Raw genomic sequence first — 15461 nt, forward strand, 5'->3', positions numbered from 1 at the left:
TGCATAATTCTTTCTTTTTTTTTTTTATTTTGAGACAGAGTCTCACTCTGTAGCCTGTGCTAGAGTGCCGTGGCATCAGCCTACCTCACAGCAACCTCAAACTGCTGGGCTCAAGCAATCCTGCTGCCTCAGCCTCCCAAGTAGCTGGGACTACAGGCATGTGCCACCATGCCCGGCTAATTTTTTCTATGTATTTTTAGTTGGCCAATTAATTTCTTTGTATTTATAGTAGAGACAGGGTCTCACTCTTGCTCAGGCTGGTCTCGAACTCTGACCTTGAGCAATCCGCCTGCCTTGGCCTCCCAGAGTGCTAGGATTACAGGCGTGAGCCACCGTGCCCGGCCATAAATGCATAATTCTTAGTGATGAAAGACTAAATTCTTTCTCCTCTATGATCGAGGACAAGCCTCTAAGATTGGAAACAGTGTAAGAATGTTCACTATTACCACTCACCATTTCTATTCAACACTGTACTAGATGTCCTCACCAGTGAGATAAGACAAACTAAAAAGAAATAATAAGCATGATTACTAGAAATGAATACATTAATCTGTCTATTCACGAATGAATTTATTGTATTTGCAGGAAGTTCTTAGGAATCTTTTTTTAAAAACTACCATTTTGTGAAAAGTAGAAGAAAAGATATATTAATATCTTATTGAGATCTGGGCATAATAAATAAATATCTGGAAGGATGAATAAGAAACCAGTAATAGTGATTACTTATTTGGGGATAGGATTAGGAACTCATGGGTAGAAGAGAGGAAGGATGGAGACTTTTTCACATGTATATTATTTAAACTATTGATATTTGAACATAGTTAATATATTACCTATTCAAAGGCATAACTTATTTTTAGAAAAAGACTGAAAGTTGGTATTCCCTCATCATTGTGATTAAGTAATGAGCACCTTTCACTTCCCATAACCCTCCATACCAACCATGATAGAACTCTCTTATCAGACTATAGATGTCATACAACATGATCATAATTTCAGAATTATACATACATTTTTAAAGGAACCCTTTCATGAATCTGTTATGTAATTATGACCCATAGATTACAGATCATTCTCAGTCTATTCACCATGAATACCTATTAAATGCTGTTGCACTTAACCTTTTACCTGCATCGCTATTTAGTAGTAAAAGTAAAGATTGAGCATTATATCCTTTTCCTTATATGTCTGAAATACTAACCAACACGCCAAAATAATACTAGCAGTAATAAAATCTAATATTTATTTAGTGTCTGTTATGGGCAGAGACTGTGCTAAATTCTTTACATGTATTGTTTCAACATTTAACAGGCATAATTCTGGCAACAAAGATGGGAAGGATAAAAGGTTAAAGGTCTGAATAATTCAGATCAAATAGCCATTCTCCAAATAATCATAGATTCGTTGTATTCTATAATTTGGTATATTGTAACAAAAGTTGAGAATCATGTAAAAGTTGAAAATGGGGCGGGAAGGGTAAAAGAGATTTATAAATGGAAGTTTTGGAGATTATGAGTGAAGAGCAGCAGAATTTAGAACATGCTTATAATTAGAGAGACCAGTTCCAGGTCAACATTATGCCATTAAATAGAAATTTGTGCAGTATACATATCAGATCAAAACTGTCTTTAGGTAATTTAAAAAGAAGTATAAAATTGTCTTAAGCTGAATTATGAAAGTAATATTAACTATGTCTACCTGACCAAGGAAAGTGATAAAATCTCTCTTTTTTTTTGACTGCTGCTGCTTTATTTGGTTTTATTTTTTGTTAATCCTTTCAGGCTACAAGTAATAGTCCAAATATTTTATCAGTTCTGAATCCACCCAATATCTCTATTCATTGTAAACATGCACTAATTCACACTGGTAATTTGAACAATCTAAAAATGTTAGACAACCACAGTAATCATCACCCTTAGAATTAACTAGCATAAATATTATCATCAGGCCTTCTTAAGCTCCCGAATGATTCCATCTGCTCTTTAGCAACATACTATGATAGCACCAAGAATTCCCTCTTTCACAAATACCTGGACCAGGAGATACTCTACTGCATCCGCAAATTAGCAGTAGTTGTGCTTTTTGGCTTCTGAGCTGTAGACAGTTGGGGGGGGCAGAGGAGGGCAGGCACCAAGTTGCCGCTTTCCTCAGCCTCAGACCTAGAAGGGCCTGTTTCAGTGTTCATCTTGGAAAACCCTGATAGCTCCCTACATCAGCACCCACATCTGAGACTAATACAGCAAAGATGGTTTCAGAAAACCTCTTGTGCTACAAAATGCCATGCAATGGCTCTGAATAAACTCCTCTTCACATATTTTCTCTTCTCTCCTCCCTTCCATATCCATGCCCTTGCTTAGTTCCAGTTTCCATTAGAGATGCTATTTGAGCAGCAGATTTCACAGACTGGATCCATCTCAATGCTGCCATGCAAAGAAAACACATCTGTCTGACTGTTCATTTAAAATAAGGAAAAAAATTGAAACAGCAAAATGCTGTAATCGCTCTGAGCTATTTCCTAATGAACCTGTTTGCCCCATGAGCTGTAGTGAGGAGATTCTCCTCGGTGAGAATTCTTTATGCATATTAATATTATGCATGTTTTCCATGTGACTCCTTCTGACTTGCCCTCACCCATCCTTTGAATTCATTTAAATAAAAATAATTTATGTGGACATTCCTTCAGTCAGGATTTTCTCTCCCCCTTTCTTAAAGACATCCATAATATTTGGTTGATGCTTTGCATCCAAACCAAATAGTTATGCTTTTGCATATGATTAGGGCTTTATAAAGAACAACAGCGACATCTGCATGTGCCACAGCGCCAAGGAGATAGGAAAAAATACCGAAAACAAAACTCTGTATTGGCTTGGAGGCTGTCTGGCTCTCTGTCTCCCTAGCAGCCTCTGCCACCACCATGGATAAGAGTAATTGTACAGTGTAATCACATCATGCCTCATCTGAATATTCATAGCAGAGACAAAGCTTTGGAGGATAAGGGGGGAGCAGGGATAATTTAAATATAAAACAGCATCTCATTTCCAAATCAAGTTGTGCCAGTTAGACTGTGCACGAGGATTCAATATTAAGCCAACGTTGTTTTATAGTTTGGAAATTGGAAGTGAAGAAGAAGATGGAGGAGAGAAGAGACTCAGTAAAGAAGGGGTGACATTATATTCTCATTCTTAACTGAGGAAAAACAAAAGACAACAACAATAGCAACAGAATAAAATTAAGTAATATTAGAAGAGTCACCAACAGTAGCTAACCAGCTGCTGTTTTACCAGGAATGAAATAGCCTATTGAGGGAGCTTTAAAAGCCCCCAATTAATATGTTGTTCATGTATAAGATCTACAAAGAACTCACTGTATTCCTTCTCTCCCCCCAAATCCCCCCAGTACTCACATATTCCCTAACCACCACCTTTCTTTCCTGTCGGATGCAGAGGAAAAAGATCAGAGCTACAAAATAATCGACTAATCGCTTCAAAAGTGACAACATCCCTCTTCAAAAAGAAAGGACAAAAACAAACACATATAAAAAGGTAACTGTTCATTAATGAAGGGATAAATTACCGATGGCTTCTTCATTCTCTTTAGTTCATTACCCCCCAAAAGAAACAAATATAATCCACATGTTAATATTTCTTGTCTTCGTTTTCTTTGTTTTTAGTATGATGCTCTTTATTATTTTTTTTTTTTTAGTGTTGGTATTTGTAGAAGCCTCTGCCACTGCATTCCCCAAAGAGCTACTAGTTTCAACCCACTGGAGTTTATATTCCTTTAATTGTCTAGTGCAGGAACATTTCTGCTGTTTTTTAAAATATACCGCTCTGCAGGAATTAGAAGAATCCAAGGTTGTATCCAACTTCAAAGGTTTCCAAGTCAAAATGATTTTAGCAAAAGTAGAAGACAGATCATGGAACAAGTCCCTGTTTGAAGATAAGCATCATAGGGACCTTTTTTTCTTCCCTCTCCCCAACTTTGTACTTCTCCTGGCTCTGAATGCCCCTCGCTAACACAGTTTAATGATATGCAAATGGAATATGCATAAAACCATTCTACTGTATGATGATTAAACACTGGAGACATTAACAGCGTAGGCTTCACTCTTTGTAATAATCCTTCCCGACCATCCACTTTGATTGCGGAGTTATGGAAACCCATAGCAGTTGGCAGAGAGAGTGAAAGAGAGAAGGAAGGAAAGATGCAGGGACACATCACCCATCTCGGTGCTTCTCCCACTCCAGGAGAGATTCCCCCCCTTTGTACTGCGTTCCTATTGCTGTCTTTTGTAATCCATCCATGCAGTCGCACCAGAGCGATTAACAGAAAAAACCTCTTTTCTCTTAATGTTTCAAAGCTCATTAGCCAAACGATTATTCCTCATTAACAGCGAAAGCCCATTCATTAAAAGGAAGAATATGCCCAAAAGATGCCAGCGCGGTTAATCCTGAGTCCCGTAACTGGGCTGTAAATCCCATACTACTTGTATATTCCATGCGAAAGGGACACGCGCCAATCCACATTTAAAAAAAAAAAGAAAGAAAGAAAAGGAAACAGTTTGTGTGTTTTGTAAAATCCACAAGAGCAGCAATTAATATTCCCATTGAATGACTTTATTTTTTTGTCTCTCCCTTTTGTTTCCAGCGCCTGCCCCTGGCTCAGCGCCCGGTGCCAACAGAACACCTTTCAGGATCCACAGCAACGCAGACAACGTAAGTACCAGCCGTTCCCTGAAACCCTTTTGCAGATTTTTTTAAAACAACCACCTAAAACATAGAGAGACAAGCCTCTTTCCCCTTCTTCTCCCCTGCGTTATGCCACCAGGGTTTCCTCAGTAGCCCCTTCCAAATCCCTCTGCCTTCAAGTTTGTGCATGTCTGTGTGGCATCCCTCCTCCTCCTTCACTCCCATAGTGGATCTTGTAAAAGGGCTTCAGATCGGCCCCATTCATCTCCCTGGTGATAGCAGTGAATGTAGATAAATCTCTGGCTGCCTGCTTGCTGCTGGAGTATGATTTTTATTTTGTCTTCTGTGTATACCTGGATCAAAAAGTGGGATGTATGCATACACATACATGCATATACACATATTTCCTTCTCTCTCCTCTGTCTTCCTCTCCTTTTCCTCACACATGCATACATCCCACATACGTGTGTATATGCATAAACACACACACCTATCAACATACCCATACCTATAGCACAAAAATATATACATATCTAAACGTTTGTCTGAAAATATGTGTATTTATATACACATACAACCTTACACATGTGGCTATATGCAATTGATAGGTGCCTATCTGTTAATTTATGCCCATCTATATTATATCTCCATTTAAATATTCCCTCTCTTCTCCCAGCAGAGGCTGTGTGCAATTGCAATCCAGGATTGTACAAGCAGTATTCTTTCCTTATGATTTCTATTTGTAGACCTTTATGCTCCCTTCTCTGCCTTCTTCTGAGCTGTAGAATTGGCATCTTTCCCTGAGGTTTTCCAAATGGCAAGTGGCACCGGCTGTGGCATGCATTCATGCCGCTTCCTATGGCATCTCTCTTCCGATGTCTGCTTTTTCTCTTTGTTTGTTGTTGACTAGGCTGAATGGTGTTTTTTTAAAGTTAATTATAAACGAGTTGAATAGCAAACAAGCCAACAGCTTGCCCCCCCCCCCAAAAAAATAGCCCCACACAAGCGCCTTCTGCTGCAACAGATGCCCAGATCACCCCTGGCACGGGCAAACGGGCAAACGATTTTGGTGGTTGTTAATTTTTTCTGTTTGTTGCTGTATTTGTTGTTTGTTTTCCTTGTCTCTTTTTGATTTTTCAAGGAGTCCAGGATCCCGGCCTCTGATGGAACGGAACAGTGTCATGGCGGAGACGACGGCCTTTGTCTTGCTGGGTGTGAAAACATCCGCTGTGCTGGCTCCACTGCGGCAGAATCAAGTTTAAAGGAAAAAAAGTGATTAAAGTCAGCTCTGTGCCTCTTTGGTGTGGAAGACCCCCAAACCCCAAGTAGCCGAGTCCCAGGGTCCGAGGAAGGGCTCATGGTTGGAGCAGCCTAGGCTGTAATCCTGGCACTTGCGCCTTCGGTTGCTGCTTGCTGTTCGCTCCTGGGGGTCTGGATAATCTCCCTTGGCTTTACCGCACTGTCTGGCCCGCATACAGGGCCCCGTAACATATACCCGCTGCTGCTATCGCACGAAACTGTGGCGTTGCCCCTGAATGGATGGCACCGTGCCAACTCTTCTGCCATCCGCCCTTGCAGCTTTTTTCTTTCCTCCCTCCCTCCCCTTCTTCTCCTCCTCCTCCCGTCGACTTGACGTTAATTAACACACGGGTTAATTGATTTTAAAAGCCGAAGAATTACAGTTAACTTTTCCCACAGGGTACAGACGCCAGCCGCTTGGCACACTCTGCCTTTCGCACTGGTGCAGGGGGGCAGGGAAAGCCCGCAGCAAAACTAGCAACTGCTGAGGGAACGTTGCCTGCTTATTGGAGTAGAGCGGATAGAAGTCGACGTGGCACTGCCTCATCCTTTACAATATATGTAGCCATTACATATTTTTTTAAATAATCAAAATACAACCCTTTCTTCTTCTCCTTTCCACTTTAAAAATAGGAAAACCCTTCAGAAGTTTATCTAGAAGGGGAAAAAAAATCCCTCCTCCAGACCATTTATCTCATCCATGATGTGCTTTCTTCCAATAAGAAAGTAACTGGTACCTTTTAAAATTTTTAATTTTTTTATTTCTTTTTTTCAGTTTCAAAGAGGAAGACTATCCCTTTCCTAAATATCACAGGCATAGATTTTTTTTCTTTAAAGAAAAAGTTCCATAAAGTCTTTTTCTTATTCCAGTGGTTTTGTTTTGTTTCCATTTCTTTTGACACAGATGGGTTATTTATGGTGAAGGATTTCATTGAGAAAGTAGGTATATTGTAATTAAGAACAAGATTCATATGAAAGCTCTTTGTTTGTTTGTATGTTTGTGTATCTTTGTTTTTTGTCCCTTTACCCCGTAATCCTCTGTAGAAAATGAAAGCAGTTGATATTGTAGTTGGGGAGGAGACAGGCAAGGCTGGGAACTTGATGCTTTCACCTTTTCATGCTTTCATTTTATTTCATTTTGTTTTTTAAAAGCACACGGAGCAAGTGAAGCGACAAGAGGAATCCATTATGCAAATCATGTCACTTTGCATAATGTCTCATGACTGGAATATGCAAATAAGCTGTATAATTTATGAGTGCCAGTGTCTGTCTAAAAGTGTTCCACATAATTTACAAAGTGAGCATGAGAGACATGGGGAAGGCAGCTCTTCCAACTCCATTGCCAGAAAAGCCCTGTATATTTCTACAAGTGCTCCCTCATAATGTCATCAAGAGCTATCTAAAAGAAATTAAGGTTCCAAATGTTCATGAAAGATAAAGATTTCCCTCTCACTGCTTTCACCCATTAATTTTATTTATTAATTCATTCATTTATTTATTGCCTAAAAGTTTGCAAGAAACTTAGACTCTAAAGCCTTCGTTTTTTGGATTCAATTTGGAAAAGCAAAGCTATTTTAGCCAAACTTACATTTGTGTATGAGTTTTCTTTTCTAAAACAAGAAATATCTTAGAGAAATAGATTATCTATTTATCTATATCTATGAAGGCAGAAGAATGGGAGTTCTCATTTTGGTTGGTTTTGTGTGTTTCCTGCTCTGTGCAACATTTTATAAACTATATTCTATATTCTCTTGGATATATTAGGTATTGACATAAAAGACTCATGCAATAAATATTCTTCTGAAGGTATAATTCTACTTTCAGAGTAGTCTTCAGAAGAGAAGTGATATTCATTAAAAACCAGCTTTTAGTTAACTCTGTTTAATTGGCCATCCCATTTCTCATTTTGGTGACTCTTTTGAGTAGGTGATTTTGAGTCTTTAGAAAAGTCATGACATCTCTGATAATCTGACTTAATCTCTCCTTATATTTTATTTTTCATTATAATCATGACTTCTGTGAAATGGATGTATAGGATATTATGAAAATATACCACTGATCCTTGACAAGGAGGACCTGATTCTTGGAGGGCATGTCAAAAAGGCTTCCTAAAGAAAGTAAATTTAATCTCTCCAAGTTGAAAAGAACTTAAACAAAACAAAGGAGAAAGTATTTTCCACATAGAGAATATGTTCAGTAAATCCTGATGCAGAAAAAGAACATGGATGTGTAGAAGAACTGAAGACTAGTGTGAATGGGGTAAAGAGAATGGGTTATTGGATCGTACTGAGAACAGATTGGGAGGTAAGCATGTGAAGAGGTAACTTATTCATTATCTGCATTCATTTGCTGGTTCTGATCTCTTATGTTATTAGTTGTATGCACATGTAACTTCATTAAGTTCATATTGAAAACTACTTACTATTATAATACTTCTTATAAAAAAATATTTGGTTTTTTAAACTCATGCATTGAGTCATCAGAGTTTTGGGGTTTTTTTTTTGTTGTTGTTGTTGTTTTGAGACAGGTTCTCACTCTGTTGCCTGGCCTAGAATGCGGTGATGTAATAATAATAGCTCACTGCAACCTCAAACTCCTGGGCCCAAGTGATCTTCCTGCCTCAGCCTCCTGAATAGCTGGGACTACAGGTGCATGCCACCATATCTGGCTAATTTTTTCTGTTTTTAGTAGAGACAGGGCCAGGCATGGTGGCTCAAACCTGTAATATTAGAGCTCTGGGAAACTGAGGCAGGAGGATCGCTTAAGATCAGGAGCTTGAATCATCAGATTTTTTAATCCAACCTTATGTGACATATTTCTTATTTTTTGAAGTTTTATTTTCAAATAATAGCCCTTTAAGAAAATGAAAGTAGGAAAAACACCCCATCCAAACAACTGAACTACAAACAAATTGAACTAGAAATCAATAACAGAATGGTATCTGGAAAATCCCAAATTTTTGGAAACCAAACGTATTTCTTACGACGTGAGTCAAAGAGGCAGTCACAGGGAAATTAAAAAAATAATTTTAAGCAAATGAAAATTAAAACACATTACAAATTTTCTAAGATACAGCTAAAGATGTGCTTAGAAGAAGTGTGCTATAGTGGCTTATTTTAGAAACCAAGAAAGTTTTGAATCAATAATCTAAATGTCTTAAGAAAAAAAAGTAAACTAAAGCAAGAAGAAGGAAAAAAATAATATAAACCAGTGAAATTGAAAATGGAAAAACAGTGGAGAAAATTAGAATACTCAAAAGCTGGTTCTTTGCAAAGATTATAAAAATTGATAAAATCTAGCCAGACTAAATGAGAAAACAAGAAGACACAAATTACCAAAACTAAGAATGAAAGAGGAGGATATTGCTAAAAATCTGACAGCTATTCAATGGATAATAAACAATAAATAAATAACTTTTGTCAATAAATTTGATAACCTAGATGAAATAGACAAATTCCTTGAAAGACACAAACTACCACAACTCATTCAAGTAGAAAAACTTAGTTTTATGTCTATTAAAGAAATTGAATTTGTAGCCTAAAAGCCTTCCCATATAGAAAGCACCACGCCCAGATGGCTTCACTCACAAATTCTACTGAACACTATAAAACACTGAAGAAACAAATTAGAAATACCATGCTCATGGATTGGACGATTCAATATCATTAATGTCATTTCTCTCCAAAGTGATGTATTGACATAATGAAATTTAATCCAGTCCCCATCTAGACATTGACAAGCTAATTCTAAAATTTGTAAGGAAAAGCAATAAATAGCCAAAAAAATTTTTGAAAAAGAACAACTAAATCAGAGGACTCACATTGCCTGATTTTTGTGATGTGTTATAAAGCCCCAGTAGTCAGTGGGATAATGACATAAAGCTAGACTTAAAGATAACAAAGAATCCCCAGAAATACATACACAGTTTTTTTGGTAAAGGCAATTTAATGGAGAAAGAATAGTCTTTTCAATATATAGTGCTGGAACCATACAAATAAATGAGTGTATAAGAGCCTTTACCCATATTTTGCTATATACAAATATTAATTTTAAATAGATATTATAATAAAAATAGGCCAGGTATAGTGGCTTACCTGTAATTACACCTGTAATCCTAGCACTCTGGGAGGCTGAGGTGGGTGGATCCTTTGACTCAGGAGTTCGAGATCAGCCTGAGCAATAGTGAGACCCTATCTCTACTAAAAATAGAAAGAAATTGCTGGACAACTAAAAATACATAGAAAATATTATCTGGGCATGGTGGTGCATGCCTGTAGTCCCAGCTACTCGTGAGGCCGAGGCGGAAGGATTGCTAGAGCCCAGGAGTTTGAGGTTTCTGTGAGCTAGTCTGACGCCATGGCACTCTAGCCAGGGCAACAGAGTAAGACTCTGTCTCAAAAAAAAAAAAAAAAAAAAAAAAGATAGATATTACAATAAAAACAAAAACCTAACACTAAAAAAGTTCTTGAAGAAAACATAAGATAAAATCTTTGTGGGCTAGGCAAAGAATTTTATAGATAACAAGCAAAGAAACTTAAACCGCAAAGAGAAAAGGTAAGTTAGACTTCACAACTGAAAATATCTGATATTTGAATGGTAGAAAGTAATGAAAAAATATGCTACAGACTAAGACAAAATGTTTTCTACCAGTAATTAGGACGAAATTAATCTAAACCAGACTAAAAACAATACAGAAGATAGAATTAGTGGATGAGAACATTAAAACAGCTGTCACAACTGAATTTCATATGTTAGAATATAGAAGAAAGCAGAAACATTAATATTAAGTCGAGACAAGAAAGTTAAAAAGATTCTAACTAAACTAGTGAGGAATAACACTACCATGTCTGAAATTAAGAATACAGTGGACGGGATTGATAGAAGATTGGATATTTCAGAAGAGAAGAGAAGTGAACTAAAGACACATAAATAGAAACTATCCAAGATAACACACAAAGAAAAGTAACAGAAAAATAATGAATATCAGTGAGTTGGGGGACAACTTCAAGTGGCCTAATATATGTGTAGTTAAGTCCTTAAAGGAAAGGTGGAAGGGGGACAAAAAATTTTTTTCAAAGCATTAATACCTAAAAAATTTCTCAATGTGGTGAAAGCTATAAACCGAGAGGTCCGACTATCTCATTGAATCCCAAGCACAAGAAACATGAAGACCACTACACTAGGGCATGTCATAATTAAATTTCTTAAAAGTAAAGAAGAGAACACTTTGAAAGCAGCTAGAAAAAAGATGATGTATTGTGTACAGTGGAACATAGATAAGCATGACAGATTTCTCATTAGAAAAACTGTAAGGTTGAAGACAGTGGAGAAACATCTATAAAGTATTGAAAAAAGTTAAATTAAAATTCTGTATACAGCAAAAATATCTTTCAAAAGGAAAAGTGAAATACAAACTTTTTCAGATGTACAAAAGCTGAAAGAATTCATCATTAGCAGACCTGCACTACAAGAAATATTAAAGGAAGCTCTTCAGATGAACGGAAAATTACACCACACCAGTCAAACAGCCTTAGAAATGGTAATTATGTTGGCAAACTTAAAAAACTTTTTTCTTGTTACTTAAATGTATTTAAAGAAAATTGATAGTTTAAAGCAAAAATAATAATATATTGTTTTTATGATATATAAAAGTAAAACCCATGACAACAGCACAAAAGCTATTGAAGATAACAGAGAAATGGAAAATTTCTACTATAAGGTCTTATACAGAAAGTGTTATAATAGCAATAACATCACTTGAAGATAGACTATAATAAGTTAAAGTTGTGAACTATACCCTACCAAATTTCAAAAGAAAAGAACACTAAAATGACAGTTACAGTTAATAAACTAACAAAAGACAGAAAATGGAATTACCAAAAATGTCCAATTAACCCAAAACAAATAGCAAAAAAAAAGATTTAAACTGAATCTTTGGTAATCACATTAAATGTAAATGACCTAAATACCCCAATTAAATGGCAGTGATTGTCAGATTGCATTAAAAAATAACAGGACCCAAATATATGCTGCCTATAACAAAACTACCTGAAATACAAATATTTAAATGAAAATAGTTTAAAAGTTAAAGGGTGGCTATAGATATAGTAACACTAATCAAATTAAAGCTGGAATGAATTTATTTCTATAGAACAATATAACTTAGAGCTCATAGAACCAGATCCCGAAAGATGAAGTCAGCCACTTCCTGTCTTGTGGCAAGAAGTGGACCCCAGCATTTCTTTCAATTGATGGATTCTGAGTCAGAACTGACCTAGGTCTGGAAACTGAGGAAGGGATTATGACTTGCTGTTGAAGTGGCTGACTTCATCTTCTTGCTCATCTAATCTGGGCCTCTTTTGAATGAATATATACATATATATAATATATATATACACATATGCATATATATGTGTGTGTGAATATATATATATATTGATGCTTTAGAAGCATCAGGGTCTGTGAGCCATCTCCGTAGATTCTTGTGAATCAGGTTGCCATTGCAAACTTTCTGTTATTCCTGGATTCACATTGATAGGAAGGATACCAATTCTGTAACACCATCACCTTCTACAGGAGAAGTCCCCATCTACAGGAGACAGTCACTACTAAGGTACTCAATGACAATAGTAAATGAAGTATCTTACAAATCCTTCCAGGAAGCATCATAAGCTAGGTTTTTGCCTTATATAACATGTCCACTTCAGCATACCTGCTGAGGTTTTTATTATGTCATGAACAGTTTACATTAGTTAGCATATCTCTATTTTAGTTAGTGTGGGCTTCTACTCTTATCAGGTATCCAAGAACAACCCCATCCTTGTATTAAAAACTGACTTCAGTTGGCTGGGTGTGGTGGCTCATGCCTATAATCCTAGCACAATGGGAAGCTGAGGCAGGAGGATTCCTTGAGGCCAGAGTTTGGGACCAGCCTGAACAAGATTGAGACCCTGTCTCTACCAAAAATAGAAAAAATTAGTGGGACATGGTACTGTACACCTGTAGTCCCAGCTACTTGAGAGAGTGAGGCAGGAGGATCACTTTAGCCCAGAATTTGAGGTTGCAGTGATCTATGATGACACCACAGCACTTTACCCAGAGCAACAGAATGAGACTCTGTCTCAAAAAAAAAAAAAAAAAAAACTGATTTCAGAGGCCTTTTCAAAGTCTTAATTCTGAGTTATGGAAAAGTTCCTTTGTTAAGAAGCTTTATATTACACTTTTCTTGGTACCAGCACCCTTAGGATTTACTCCCGGTCATACTCTGCCAATTCCTACAGTGTATTAGCCAGGTGATATCACTGTCTATTGGCATTAAACCTCCTTTCTCCTGTAGCAGGTCAAGATTTCTCCATGAGGCTATGCTGAGATTTGACACTAGCTATTGCTATGGTGGCCAAGAGGTGAGGTAAGGTCAGATCTTGAGAAAGGAAAGCATTATCCTGTGAGGCACTTACTTCATTTGCAGCCTTTGCATGGTCATAAGCAAGGTGCAGTCCCCATCTCCTAATTAGGAGTGGGTCCCTTTCACAGCTCCAGAGGATTCAGAGTAATCTCTATCAGGGCATGGATTTAGTATACAAAACTTGACTGGGATGAGAAATTAGGTTTCTCTAAATTCTTCCAATCTTATAATTGTCACATTCCTAATTATAAACCATGTTTGCCCTTTTATTTTTATTCTTTGCTATAAGTTGGTGCTTAATTGACCTAACTCCTCATTCTGCTTTCTCATGAAGTCAGTGGTGCTCACCAATAACCACCCATTTTTCAGTCTTAATACTTACTCCATCATTGCTCTGGAATACCAGAGAGATGATGCAAGTTAGTACTTTCTTTTTATCTATATCATGTCCCCATTTACCTTAGATAAAAGTTTTAGCATTTGCACTGTAACAGCTTCCCAAGGACTCTAGGACCTTTTCCAGACCATGCTTCCAATGACCACTGGTGATAGCAACTGTTCTAGGTAGGGTTCCCTAAAGGCAGAGCCTAAAATAGCAATTTTTGTACAAGTGATATATTAGACATTGATCTTCTGTCAGGAGATTCCTGTAAGGAAGGAAGTGAAACAGGATAAGATGGGAAGAAGCAAAGATGTGGTTTCAGAAAAAGTCTAGCTTTAGCTCAATCCTGTAGGTAGCTCTGAAGCATGAATTGTATCCCAAAGCTGGTCCTGCCCAGACATAAGATAGCTAGCTGGCCTGTTGTTGTACCGCCATACCAGTCACTGGCTGTGGACTACCTCTGGTAGGGTGGCATAGTCTTCTAGGCATTCCAAGCAAAGTGGCACCTATAGGGGGAGTTGGCTTTCATCAGCCAACAGCAGTCCTCTAAAAAGAGGCAAGTATAAGCTGTTATCAGGACTTCAAGTATAGTTGCACTATCCTAGTTAAGAAAATCTGGGTAGTGCAACAATAGCATCTACAATAGCCAATATATCCATACAATGGTACCTCTTAAATTTATATAAATTTTTAAAATATCGTCAAGGAAAAAGAAAATAATAGCAAAGTAGCTAATAATAGTATGAAAGTGTTTACGCTCATTAATTTAAGAATATAAATTAAAACTCAGTGAGATACTACATGTTTCATGTATATTAGAAAAAAATGTATACTTTATAACTGTTAGGTGTAGGGTTCTAAAAGGTCTAGTTGATAGTTGTTCACATCTACATCTTCTCTGATTTGCTCTCTGCTTGTTCTATCAATTTCTGGGAAAGGAATATTAAAATCTTCAATTATGAGCAGGAACTTTTTTATTTATCTTCATTGCTATCATTTTTTTTTTTTTTTTTTTTGAGACAGAGTCTTACTCTGTTGCCCAGGCTAGAGTGCCATGGCGTCAGCCTAGCTCACAGCAACCTCAAACTCCTAGGCTCAAGCAATCCTTCTGCCTCAGCCTCCCAAGTAGCTGGGACTCCAGGCACACACCACCATACCTGGCTCATTTTTTCTATATATTTTTAGCTGTCCAATTAACTTCTTTCTATTTTTGGTATAGATGGGGTCTTGCTCTTGCTTAGGCTGGTCTCAAACTCCTGAGCTCAAATGATCCACCCACCTCGGCCTCCCAGAGTGCTAAGATTACAGGTGTGAGCCCTGGGCCCAGCCCATTGCTATCATTTTTAACAACTACACTTATGTACCATATAATAACATTTCAGTCAGTGATGGACCACATACACAACAGTGGTCCCCTAAGATTATAATGAAGCTAAAAATTTCTAGCACCTGGGGATGTTGTAGTGCTCATAATGCATTACTCAAGTATTTGTGGTGATACTAGTATAAACAAACCTTTTGTGCTGCTAGTTGTATAAAAGTATAGTACATACAGTTATGTACAGTACATAATACTTGATAATAAACAACTATCTCACTGGTTTATGTTTTTACTATACTATACTTTTTATCATATTTTAGAATATATTACATATGTACATACATACATTATATATATATACATTTC

At 37.1% G+C, this 15461-nt stretch overlaps 1 long non-coding RNA gene across 1 annotated transcript in view; it reads left to right on the top strand.

The window, feature by feature from the left end:
* Positions 1 to 15461, top strand: part of LOC105859038 (uncharacterized) — a 219957-nt gene that overhangs the window by 155342 nt on the left and 49154 nt on the right. The window contains exons 5-7 of the long non-coding RNA XR_012913694.1: positions 3444 to 3542; positions 4648 to 4715; positions 5830 to 5960. This is a non-coding gene — a long non-coding RNA (uncharacterized LOC105859038). The remainder of the gene's footprint in view (positions 1 to 3443; positions 3543 to 4647; positions 4716 to 5829; positions 5961 to 15461) is intronic.

This window comes from Microcebus murinus, chromosome 20 (genome assembly GCF_040939455.1).
Source record: "Microcebus murinus isolate Inina chromosome 20, M.murinus_Inina_mat1.0, whole genome shotgun sequence".
NCBI lineage: Eukaryota > Metazoa > Chordata > Mammalia > Primates > Cheirogaleidae > Microcebus > Microcebus murinus.